The following is a 9,678-nucleotide window of genomic DNA, read 5'->3' as shown; positions in this document are numbered from 1 at the left end:
TAGAGTGTATGGGGGACGCATGGAGTGCATTACAGGGTATAGGAATGTGTACGGGGGACACATGGAGTGTGTTATGGGGTAAAGGAGAATGTATGGAGGACCCATGGAGTGTGTTATGGGATATATGAGAGTGTATAGGGGATGCATGGAGTGTTTTATGGGGTTATAGGTGTGTATGGAGGACGCATGGGAGTGCATTATGGGGTATAGGACAGTGTATGGGGGATGCATGGAGTGTGTTATAGGGTATATGATGGTGTATGATAGATCCGTGGAGTGTGTTATGGATGGTGAACAGGGGACGCATGGAGTGTGTTATGGGGTATACGAGAGTGAATGGGGGACACATTGAGTGGGTTACGGGATATAGGAGAGTGTATGGGGGACGCATGGAGTGCATTTCGGGGTATAGGAGAGTATGGGTTATGCATGGAGTGTGTTATGGGATATAGGACAGTGTATGGTAGATGCGTGGAATGTGTTATGGATGGTGAATAGGGGATGCATGGAGTGTGTTATTGGGTATACAAGAGTGTATGAGGGACACATGGAATGCATTACGGGGTATAGGAGAATGTATGGGGACGCACAGAGTGTGTTATGGAGAAGGCATAGACTGCACTTTGGGGTATAGGAGAGTGTATGGGGGACGCATGGAGTGCTTTCCGAGTTTAGAAGAGTTTATGGGCAACACAGAGTGTGTTATGGAGAGTGTATGTGGGATGCATGGAGTATGTTGTGGGGTGTAGGGCAGTGTATAAAGGACACAAGGTGTGTGTTAGGGGGTATAGAAGAGTATGGGAACACATGGAGGGTGTTATGGGGTATCGGACAATGTGTGGAGGACGCATGTTGTTATGGGGTATAGGAGAGCGTATGGGGGACGCATGGAGTGTGTTACAGGGTATAGGAAAGTGTATGGGGACGCTTGGAGTGTGTATGGGGGATGCATGGGAGTGCGTTATGGGATATAGACAAGTATATGAGAGATTTATAGAGTGTGTTATGGGGGACACATGGAGTGCATTACGGGGTATAGGAGAATGTGTGTGGACGCATGGAGTGTATCATGGAGACTGTACGGTGGACTAATGGACTGGGTTATGGAGAAGGCGTTTAGTGCGCTTTGGGGTATAGGAGAGTGTATGGGGGACATATGGAGTGTGTATGGGGGATGCATGGGAGTGCGTTATGGGGTATAGGACAGTGTATGGGGGATGCATGGAGTGTGTTATGGGGTTTAGGATAGTGTATGGTAGATGTGTGGAGTGTGTTATAGTGTTGAATAGGGGACGCATGGAGTGTGTTATGGGGTATACGAGAGTGTATGGGGGATGCATTGAGTGCGCTACGGGGTATAGGAGAGTTTATGGGGGTTGCATGGAGTGTGTTTGGGGGTATAGGAGAGTGTATGGGGGACACCTGGAGTGCGCTGTGATGTAGAAGAGTGTGTAGGAAACATATGGGGTGTGCTATGGTGTTTATGAAAGGGTATGGGGACACATGGAGAGTGTATGGGGATACATGGGGTGTGCTGTGGGGTATAGGAGAGCATATAAGGACCACAGGGGGACCCATTGGGTGCAGTAGAGAACATGGGGTAGGATGGTTTCCAGGGTTCCCTATGAGCTCCCCATAGTGTAGATGTGGATGTGGGGGTCATTGTGGTGGGTGGTGTGATGGGGGAGGGGAGGGGTGCACAGCACTCCCCATAGGATGGATGAATAGATCCCGGGATTGATATGGAGTACGATGTATATGGTGAGAGGTAAGGTGTGTATAGATGGGGGGGGGGGGTACTGGCTCCTCCTCCTCCCCCTAGTCCCCTGTGGGGGGTGTAGACTTGTCTTTGTAGCGGGACGCTCTGAGTGATGACAGTGACCCCCATACATTGCCATGTCTTCTCTCCTCCAATCATAGAGATCCAGCTGTTTGGATTGGAAGGAAATATGGAATCTGGTGACACACCTCATTCTTTTACAGTGGAACTGATCTCAGGAAGAAAAGGTTTTCCATCTTCTACAGCCGTGGTCTCCAAACTGCGGCCCTTTGTCCAGCCCTTGGGGCACTATTCCATCCACTGATGGCAACAAAGGGACATAATTCCCCCTACTGGCACCAATGAAGGGGCGCATTTCCTCCCAATGAGAGCAGTAATTATGCCCAATGACACCAACGATGGGTCACAATTCCTCCCAATGACACCAACAATGGGTCACAATTCCTCCCAATGACACCAACGAAGCTTCACAGTCCCTCTCAATGACACCAACGATGGGTCACAATTCCTCTCAGTGATACCAACGATGGGTCGCAATTCCTCCCAATGACAACAGTAATGGGGCCCATTGACACCAACGATGGGTCACAATTCCTCCCCATGACACCAAAGACGGTCATAATTCCTCCCAATGACACTCATGATGGGTCACAATTTCTCCCAATGACACTCATGATGGGTCACAATTCCTCCCAATGACACCAACGATGGGTCACAATTCCTCCCAATGACGCCAACGATGGGGCGCAATTCCTCCCAATGACGCCAATGTTGGGTCTCAATTCCTTCCAATGACAACAGTAATGGGGCCCATTGACACCAACGATGGGTCATAATTCCTCCCAATGACACCAAAAACGGTCATAATTCCAGCAGTAATAGGGCCCAATGACACTAATGATGGGTCACAATTCCTCCCAATGACACTCATGGTGGGTCACAATTCCTCCCAATGACTCTAATGATGGGTTACAAATCCTCCCAATGACACTAACGATGGGTCACAATTCCTCCCAATGACACTCACGATGGGTCACAATTCCTCCCAATGACACTCCCGGTGGGTCACAATTCCTCCCAATGACACTCACGATGGGTCACAATTCCTCCCAATGACACTCACGGTGGGTCACAATTCCTCCCAATGACACTCACGGTGGGTCACAATTCCTCCCAATGACACTCACGATGGCTCACAATTCCTCCAAATGACACTCACGGTGGGTCACAATTCCTCCCAATGACACGCACGATGGGTCACAATTCCTCCCAATGACACTCACGGTGGGTCACAATTCCTCCCAATGACACTCACGATGGGTCACAATTCCTCCCAATGACACTCACGGTGGGTCACAATTCCTCCCAATGACACTCACGGTGGGTCACAATTCCTCCCAATGACACTCACGATGGGTCACAATTCCTCCCAATGACACTCACGGTGGGTCACAATTCCTCCCAATGACACGCACGATGGGTCACAATTCCTCCCAATGACACTCACTGTGGGTCACAATTCCTTCAATGACACTCACGGTGGGTCACAATTCCTCCCAATGACACTAATGAATGGTCACAATTCCTCCCAATGACACCAATGATGGGTCACAATTCCTCCCAATGACACTCATGATGGGTCACAATTCCTCCCAATGACACTCATGGTGGGTCACAATTCCTCCCAACGACACTCATTTTTTGATTGAAAAGATACTTTTATTACAGAAAGTATAAAAAACAACATGATACTTGTAATCGGGGTACATCTCACCCTATACTGCGACGCAGCGCACCACATAGCAATACAGTTGCAAGCATACGATAAATACATTCAGAAATAAATACATTCGCTCAGCGGTATGATGCCTGACGTGATGTGCGTAGAGGAAGAACCTCCAGACCAACACGTCGTGCATGACGCCGCTTACCCTGAAACCATAGCATCCTAATACACAGTACTTTTCCTAATGTCACAAAATCATGCAAAAACGAAAACCGACTGTTACACTATACAACAAGCATCGGGTGTGTGGGGGGGGGGAGGGGGTAAAAAGGGGGAAAACACAGGCCCGAAGCTTTATTGAAGGGACAAAGACACGCAAGGGGGAGTAGGGGGAAGGGGAAATCTTCAGACGTCCTCTTCCTCCTTAAAGTCCATCAAGGTATAGTCTCTGAGCAGACTGAGGACCAGTCTGCGACAGTCCTCAATGGACATCCTCTCCCGCTGGTGGATGAGGTGCTTTCTGGCGCACCATAAAGCGTCCTTAAAACAACACAGCACCCGCCAGGCGCCGTCAATGTCACCCAGAGAAAAAGTTCCACAGAATAGTCCATTCAACACCCCAAAGTGTGTGATGGCTGACTGTGGTACAAAGTCCTTGAGTTCAGGTTCCAGGGCCCCCAACAGGGCCTGAGCAAAAGAGCACTCCCAGAAAACGTGGTGAGACGTTTCCTCGTGGATGATGCAGAAGGGGCAGTGTCTGTATCTGCTCAGGTTCCTGGCATGCATAAATGTCCTGAGAGGCAACCCCCCCTGGATTGCCATCCATGCCAGGTCTTTGTGCCTGTTGGTGAGAATGTTGGAAGAAACATTCCTCCAGACCACCAGGTGTCTGAAGGCAGGCCTGGAACCGACTCCAAAATGTCACTTGCTCTGATAAGCTTGTAGATGGTCTTTGGTTTCCACAAGTCAGGCTTGACTCCCTGCAGCCCCTGCTCCCTGATGAACTTGAAGGTATCCAAGTAGTACCAAGGAGTGTCCCAGTTGTAGGGGATGGAACTATCCCAAGTGTCCCACCCGAGGGACCTCCAGAGAGGCAACAGGAAGAAGCGTGACATTGCGTTCCCGCCAGAGTCCATAATCCTTTTGGGCAAAGTTCTGCGGATGCAGTTGCAAGCAAAGAACACCCTCAGTTGGGTGGCGATGTCGGGCACGCCCTTACCGCCCTTGAGGGGTTCCTTGAACATGACTGCCCGCTTCACTCTGTCCATCTTGGAGCCCCAGATGAAGTGAAACGCCGCCCTGGTGATGGCCTTACAGGTGTTGACCCGTGGGGGCCAGGCCTGGGCGAGGTACTGCAACACAGGGAGAATCTCGCTGCGGAGTACCAGTGTCTTCCCTTCGATGGTGAGGTCTCTGAGGCTCCAAAGTCCAAATTTCTGACGCATCTTAGCCAGTCTCTCCTCCCAAGACTTCAGGGCTGCGCCCTCGGCACCAAACCAAACTCCCAAAATTTTCATGAAGTCTGTCTTGATGCCAAAGGGCATGGATGCCGAAGAAGGCAGGAACCACTTTCCGAAGAGCATGACTTCCGACTTCCCGCAGTTGACCTTTGCCCCCGAAGCTTGGCCGAAGTCCTCGCAGGTCTGGACGAGCAGGTCGATGGAGCGCTGGTTGGCACAGAACACCGTCACGTCGTCCATGTAGAGCGAGCACTTCACTTCCCGTCTGTCTGGTCCCGGTGCGGTGATTCCCCCGATCTCTGGATTCCGTCTGATGCATTCGGCGAAGAGCTCTATACAGCAAACAAAAAGCAGAGGTGAGAGAGGGCAGCCTTGTCTGACCCCGGAGAGGACCGGGAAGGGGTCAGTTTTCCAGCCGTTCACCTGCACGGAACTACAAATGTCGTTATACATAATATCCACATACGAACAGAACATTTCCCCAAGACCAAACCTGCGCAGGGCTCTGCACATAAACCCATGGGAGACACGGTCAAAGGCCTTTTCCTGGTCAAGACTGACCAGGGCCGCGTGCACACGGCGGTCTTTGATGTATTGGACCGTGTCCCGGACAAAGCGCTAGGCTGTCCGCAATCCTGCGGCCAGGAATGCCACAAGTCTGATCCGGGTGGATTATCTGTCCGATGACAGCCTTCAGCCTGTTCGCCATGACTTTGGCGAGGATCTTGTAGTCCACGTTCAGGAGAGAAATGGGACGCCAATTTTTCAAGTCACATCTCTCCCCCTTACGCTTGTACAGGATCGTGATCATCCCCTCTCTCAACGAAGGAGGCATCTTGCCCTCCACCACCATCTCCTCGTACAGCTCGAGCAGGTCCGGGCCCACGAGATCCCACAGTGCTACATAGAGCTCCGCTGGGAGACCGTCGTAGCCCGGGGTCCTGCCTCGCCTAAAGGATTTAGCGGCAGAGTGCAGCTCCTCCAACGTCAAGGGGGCGTTGGTGGCCGACAAACCTGCAGGATCAATAGCATTAGAGATACCTGACAAGAACCTGTCGGCTGCTGCCGTGTCTGTTTCTTTGGGGGAGTAGAGGTCGGTGTAGTAGTCGCTGACCACTTCCATCACGGCCTCCTTCCCTTTCTGGAGCGTTCCGGTCTTGTCACGCAGCTCCGACAGGGGTGTGTGTCCTGAGTGGAGTTTCCTGAAAAAGAAAGAGTTACACTTCTCACCTTTCTCTAGATGCTCCACCTTGGCACGGAAGACAATGTGCCTGGATTCTTCCTCAAAGTGCTTTTTCAAGCTCTTCTTGGTGTCCTCCAGGTCTTGCCTCACGTCCCAGCCACAGAGGTGAAGGTCCTGCAGGGATTGCAGCTGACGCTGCAGTCTCCTGAGTTCCCTCCTCCTGGCACACACTTGCTGGCGTCCCCTGGCCTGAAAGAAGCTGCGCAGCTTGACTTTCACGAACTCCCACCAGTCGCTTACCTTGGGAAAGAAAGACTTCTCCTCTCGCCAGGCACCGTAGATTTCCCTGAGCTCCGCTAGCAGTTCCTCGTCGTCCAGCAGGGTGCAATTCAGCTTCCAGGAGCCTGGGCCCGGGGCAAAGCCCTCTCCCAGGTCACCCCGAAAGTGAATGGCCCTGTGGTCAGAGAAAAAGCAGGGAACCATGGAGAACCCGCGGTGCCTGACTGCCCTAGAGGTGAGCACAAAGTCAATCCTGGAACGCACAGACCCGTCGGGGCGGCTCCATGAGTAGTTCACGGAACCGCGCCCCACGGATCCCACGGCGTCCTGCAGGGAAGCCTCCGCAATCACCTCCCGGAGCAGCTTCGAGGTGGCGTCGAGTTTAGCGTACATGCTGGAGCTGCGCCCATCCTCCTATCGGACAGTTAAAATCACCGCCGATTACTACTGTTCTCGTTGTGACGAGTTGCGTCCGCAGGGTTTGGAAAAGCTCCAGCCGCGCGTTCTTCTCCGGGGAGGCGTACACGTTGATGAGCCTAACGGGCTCCCCCGCCCATGAGCCGTCTATGACCAAAAGGCGGCCACAGACGAGCTCTTGGACGGAGTCAACAGTGAAACGACCTCCTCTGATAAGAACCGCTACCCCTGCAGACTTGCAATCGCCACCCCCAGACCAGTAGGAGGGACCGTGGGTCCACTGGGAGGACAAATGAGTGTACCTCCTCAGAGGGGGAAGGGCGCACTCCTGAAGCATGTAGACATCACTCTGCTGTGTGGAAAGAAAGGTCAGCACAGTCTGCCTCCTAGACACATCCTTGATGCTCCTCACATTAATGGAAAAGATAGAGATCTCAGCCATCATGGGAAAGAGATGAAGGGGTTAGTCGGCAGGGGCTGTGCTTACCTCCCCTGGAGAGGGGGGGCGACCTCTGTGACCTCTGCAGCCTGACCAATGTCCTGGCTCAGACCGATCTGGTTGAGGACCTCGTTGAGGACCTCATCGAAGTCGTTGGAGAGATCTGGTTCCGACCTGGTCAGAGCCCTTTCTTCTTCCACCTCCTCCTCCTCCAGCGTGTCGAGGTCCTCCCCGACGGGGTCGGGACCTGCGACATTCTGGAGGACGGCAGGCCGTTTGGTGGCGGTGGAGGCGTCCTCCGCCGCCGGGCTGGCCTGCTCCTTCTTCCGCTTCCTGTACCCCGCCGCAGAGCTGCTGACGGTGGTGGCAGGGTGAAGGGGCGGGAAATCCTCCTGTGAGGACAGGTCGGGGGGGTGGAACTGGGCCCGGGAGGGGTGGGGCAGGGGGGCAAAGGGCAGGAGGGCAAGGGGTAGGGGGGGCAGGAGGGGCAGGGGGGGCAGGAGGGCCAGGGGCGGGGGGGGCAGGGGGACCAGGGTCGGGGGGGGCGGCCTCCGGCACCGGAGGGGTAGGGGGGACTGGGGTGGGGGGAGGGGGGTTCCTCTTACCTGGGTCCTTCTGAGGCTTCTGTGGCACTGGTTTGGCAGCAGGGCCCTTACTCAGGGCCCCAGCATACGTCCTGCTTCTCTCTGGGCAGTCCCTGTAGACGTGCTCTGACCGTCCAGAGGTTGCAGGTTTTGGACCTCGGGCAATCCTTGGTCTCGTGACCTGCAGACTGGCAGAATCTACATGGAAGCACATGGCAATCCTTACCCTCGTGCCCCGGCTGTCCGCACCTGCGGCATGACTGGGGTTGATCCGGGTAATGTAGGAGTCCTGCTGACGCTCCCAGGGAGAAGCACTGTTGCAGGTGTTGGAGATCTCCAGCGGGACGATCTCTCAGCAATCTGCAAAACACAGCCCACTTACCTGTCCAGAAGCCATTGGCGTCTAGTATCCGGACTGAGTCCTTCAACACGACGCAGAACCTCTGGAGATAGGTGGCAATATCTCTTCCGGGGACGTGAGGGTTCCTCATGGACACCGTTATCCGCCTTTCGTCCCTTTGAATGGGAGAATTCGCAATAGACTTGCAGAAAAGGGAATCGGGCCCAGAGGTCTTCACCGTCTCCCAGTACCTTCTGCAGACCTGTAACGATACAAAAGTTACGAAGAAGATACCTTTCATGAAGGACTGCACCGACAGGGTCTCTGCCTTGCTGAATCCTTGTTCCAGGATCATCTTCTTGCCAAAGACTTCCGGGGTCATGTCCGGGACTCTGCCTTCCACTTCTTTCAGTCGCAGCACGACTGTCTGCTTCATCCAGGGCTCCAGGGGGGGGAGACCGTCTGCAGGGCCGGAGCGTTCTGAGGTGGAGGTGGAGGCGGAGGGGGCTTCTCCCGAAGTCTTGGCTGGGGCGGCGGCGGCGGTCAGCGGCTTCTTGGCGGTTTCCTTATTCTTCCCCATCTTGTCGCAGAGGAGTTCTCAGGAGGGCTTCCAAGAGGTCTTCAGCGGATTCCTTCTCCTTCTTCTTCCTCGGCGGCTTCACTCTTGCTTAGCCTTTGAAAAGGCTATTGAGCGTCTACTGCCCGGAGGTAGTAACGCAGAGTGAACAAGGGGGGGGAAGATCACAAACTCGTTCTGTGTGGGGGCTAAGCCTCAAACCCAATAGCAGCAAGCAGGTGAAGCCGAATTTAATCGACGATCCTACCAGGCCGAGTAGAGGGTACCCCACACAGACCAAATGGCTGGGATAGATACAAGTGGTTCTCAACGTCCTAGCTGGAAGCAGGGACACCCCTAAAGGCAAGGTCGATACTACACTTGATCTTAGCCAAAAGGCCGAGAAGCGATGATGATTGGTCACAATTCCTCCCAATGACACTCATGATGGGTCACAATTCCTCCCAATGACACTCATGGTGGGTCATAATTCCTCCCAATGACACTCATGGTGGGTCACAATTCCTCCCAATGACACTCATGGTGGGTCACAATTCCTCCCAATGACACTCATGATGGGTCACAATTCCTCCCAATGACACTCATGGTGGGTCACAATTCCTCCCAATGACACTCATGTTGGGTCACAATTCCTCCCACTGTCACCAATGATGAGGTGCTATTTCTTTCTCTGACAACATCCTGGTGCATTGTTTATTCCCACGCACATCAGGACCTTTTCTACTCCCAATAGCCAAAGTCCGTGCCCCCAATTCCTCCTAAAACAAACAAACGGGGCACTTTTGGTGGTACCTCCAGCCTCTTAGCTGTATATTAGGGATGGTCTATATGTCGAACATTGGTTGTTCATGTGCTCACTAAACACATGAACATCTGGGCCGTTTGCCCGCGCG

The 9,678-nt window shown here is 53.4% G+C and overlaps 1 pseudogene; it reads right to left on the bottom strand.

Moving 5' to 3' along the window:
- Positions 1 to 9,082: 9,082 nt before the first annotated feature.
- Positions 9,083 to 9,175, bottom strand: LOC149463133 (U2 spliceosomal RNA; annotated as a pseudogene).
- Positions 9,176 to 9,678: the final 503 nt, after the last annotated feature.

Source organism: Staurois parvus, unplaced genomic scaffold, assembly GCF_062004578.1.
Source record: "Staurois parvus isolate SC_StPar_1 unplaced genomic scaffold, SC_StPar_1.0 ptg000159l, whole genome shotgun sequence".
Lineage (NCBI taxonomy): Eukaryota > Metazoa > Chordata > Amphibia > Anura > Ranidae > Staurois > Staurois parvus.
This window is presented reverse-complemented; position numbering and strand designations above follow the sequence as displayed.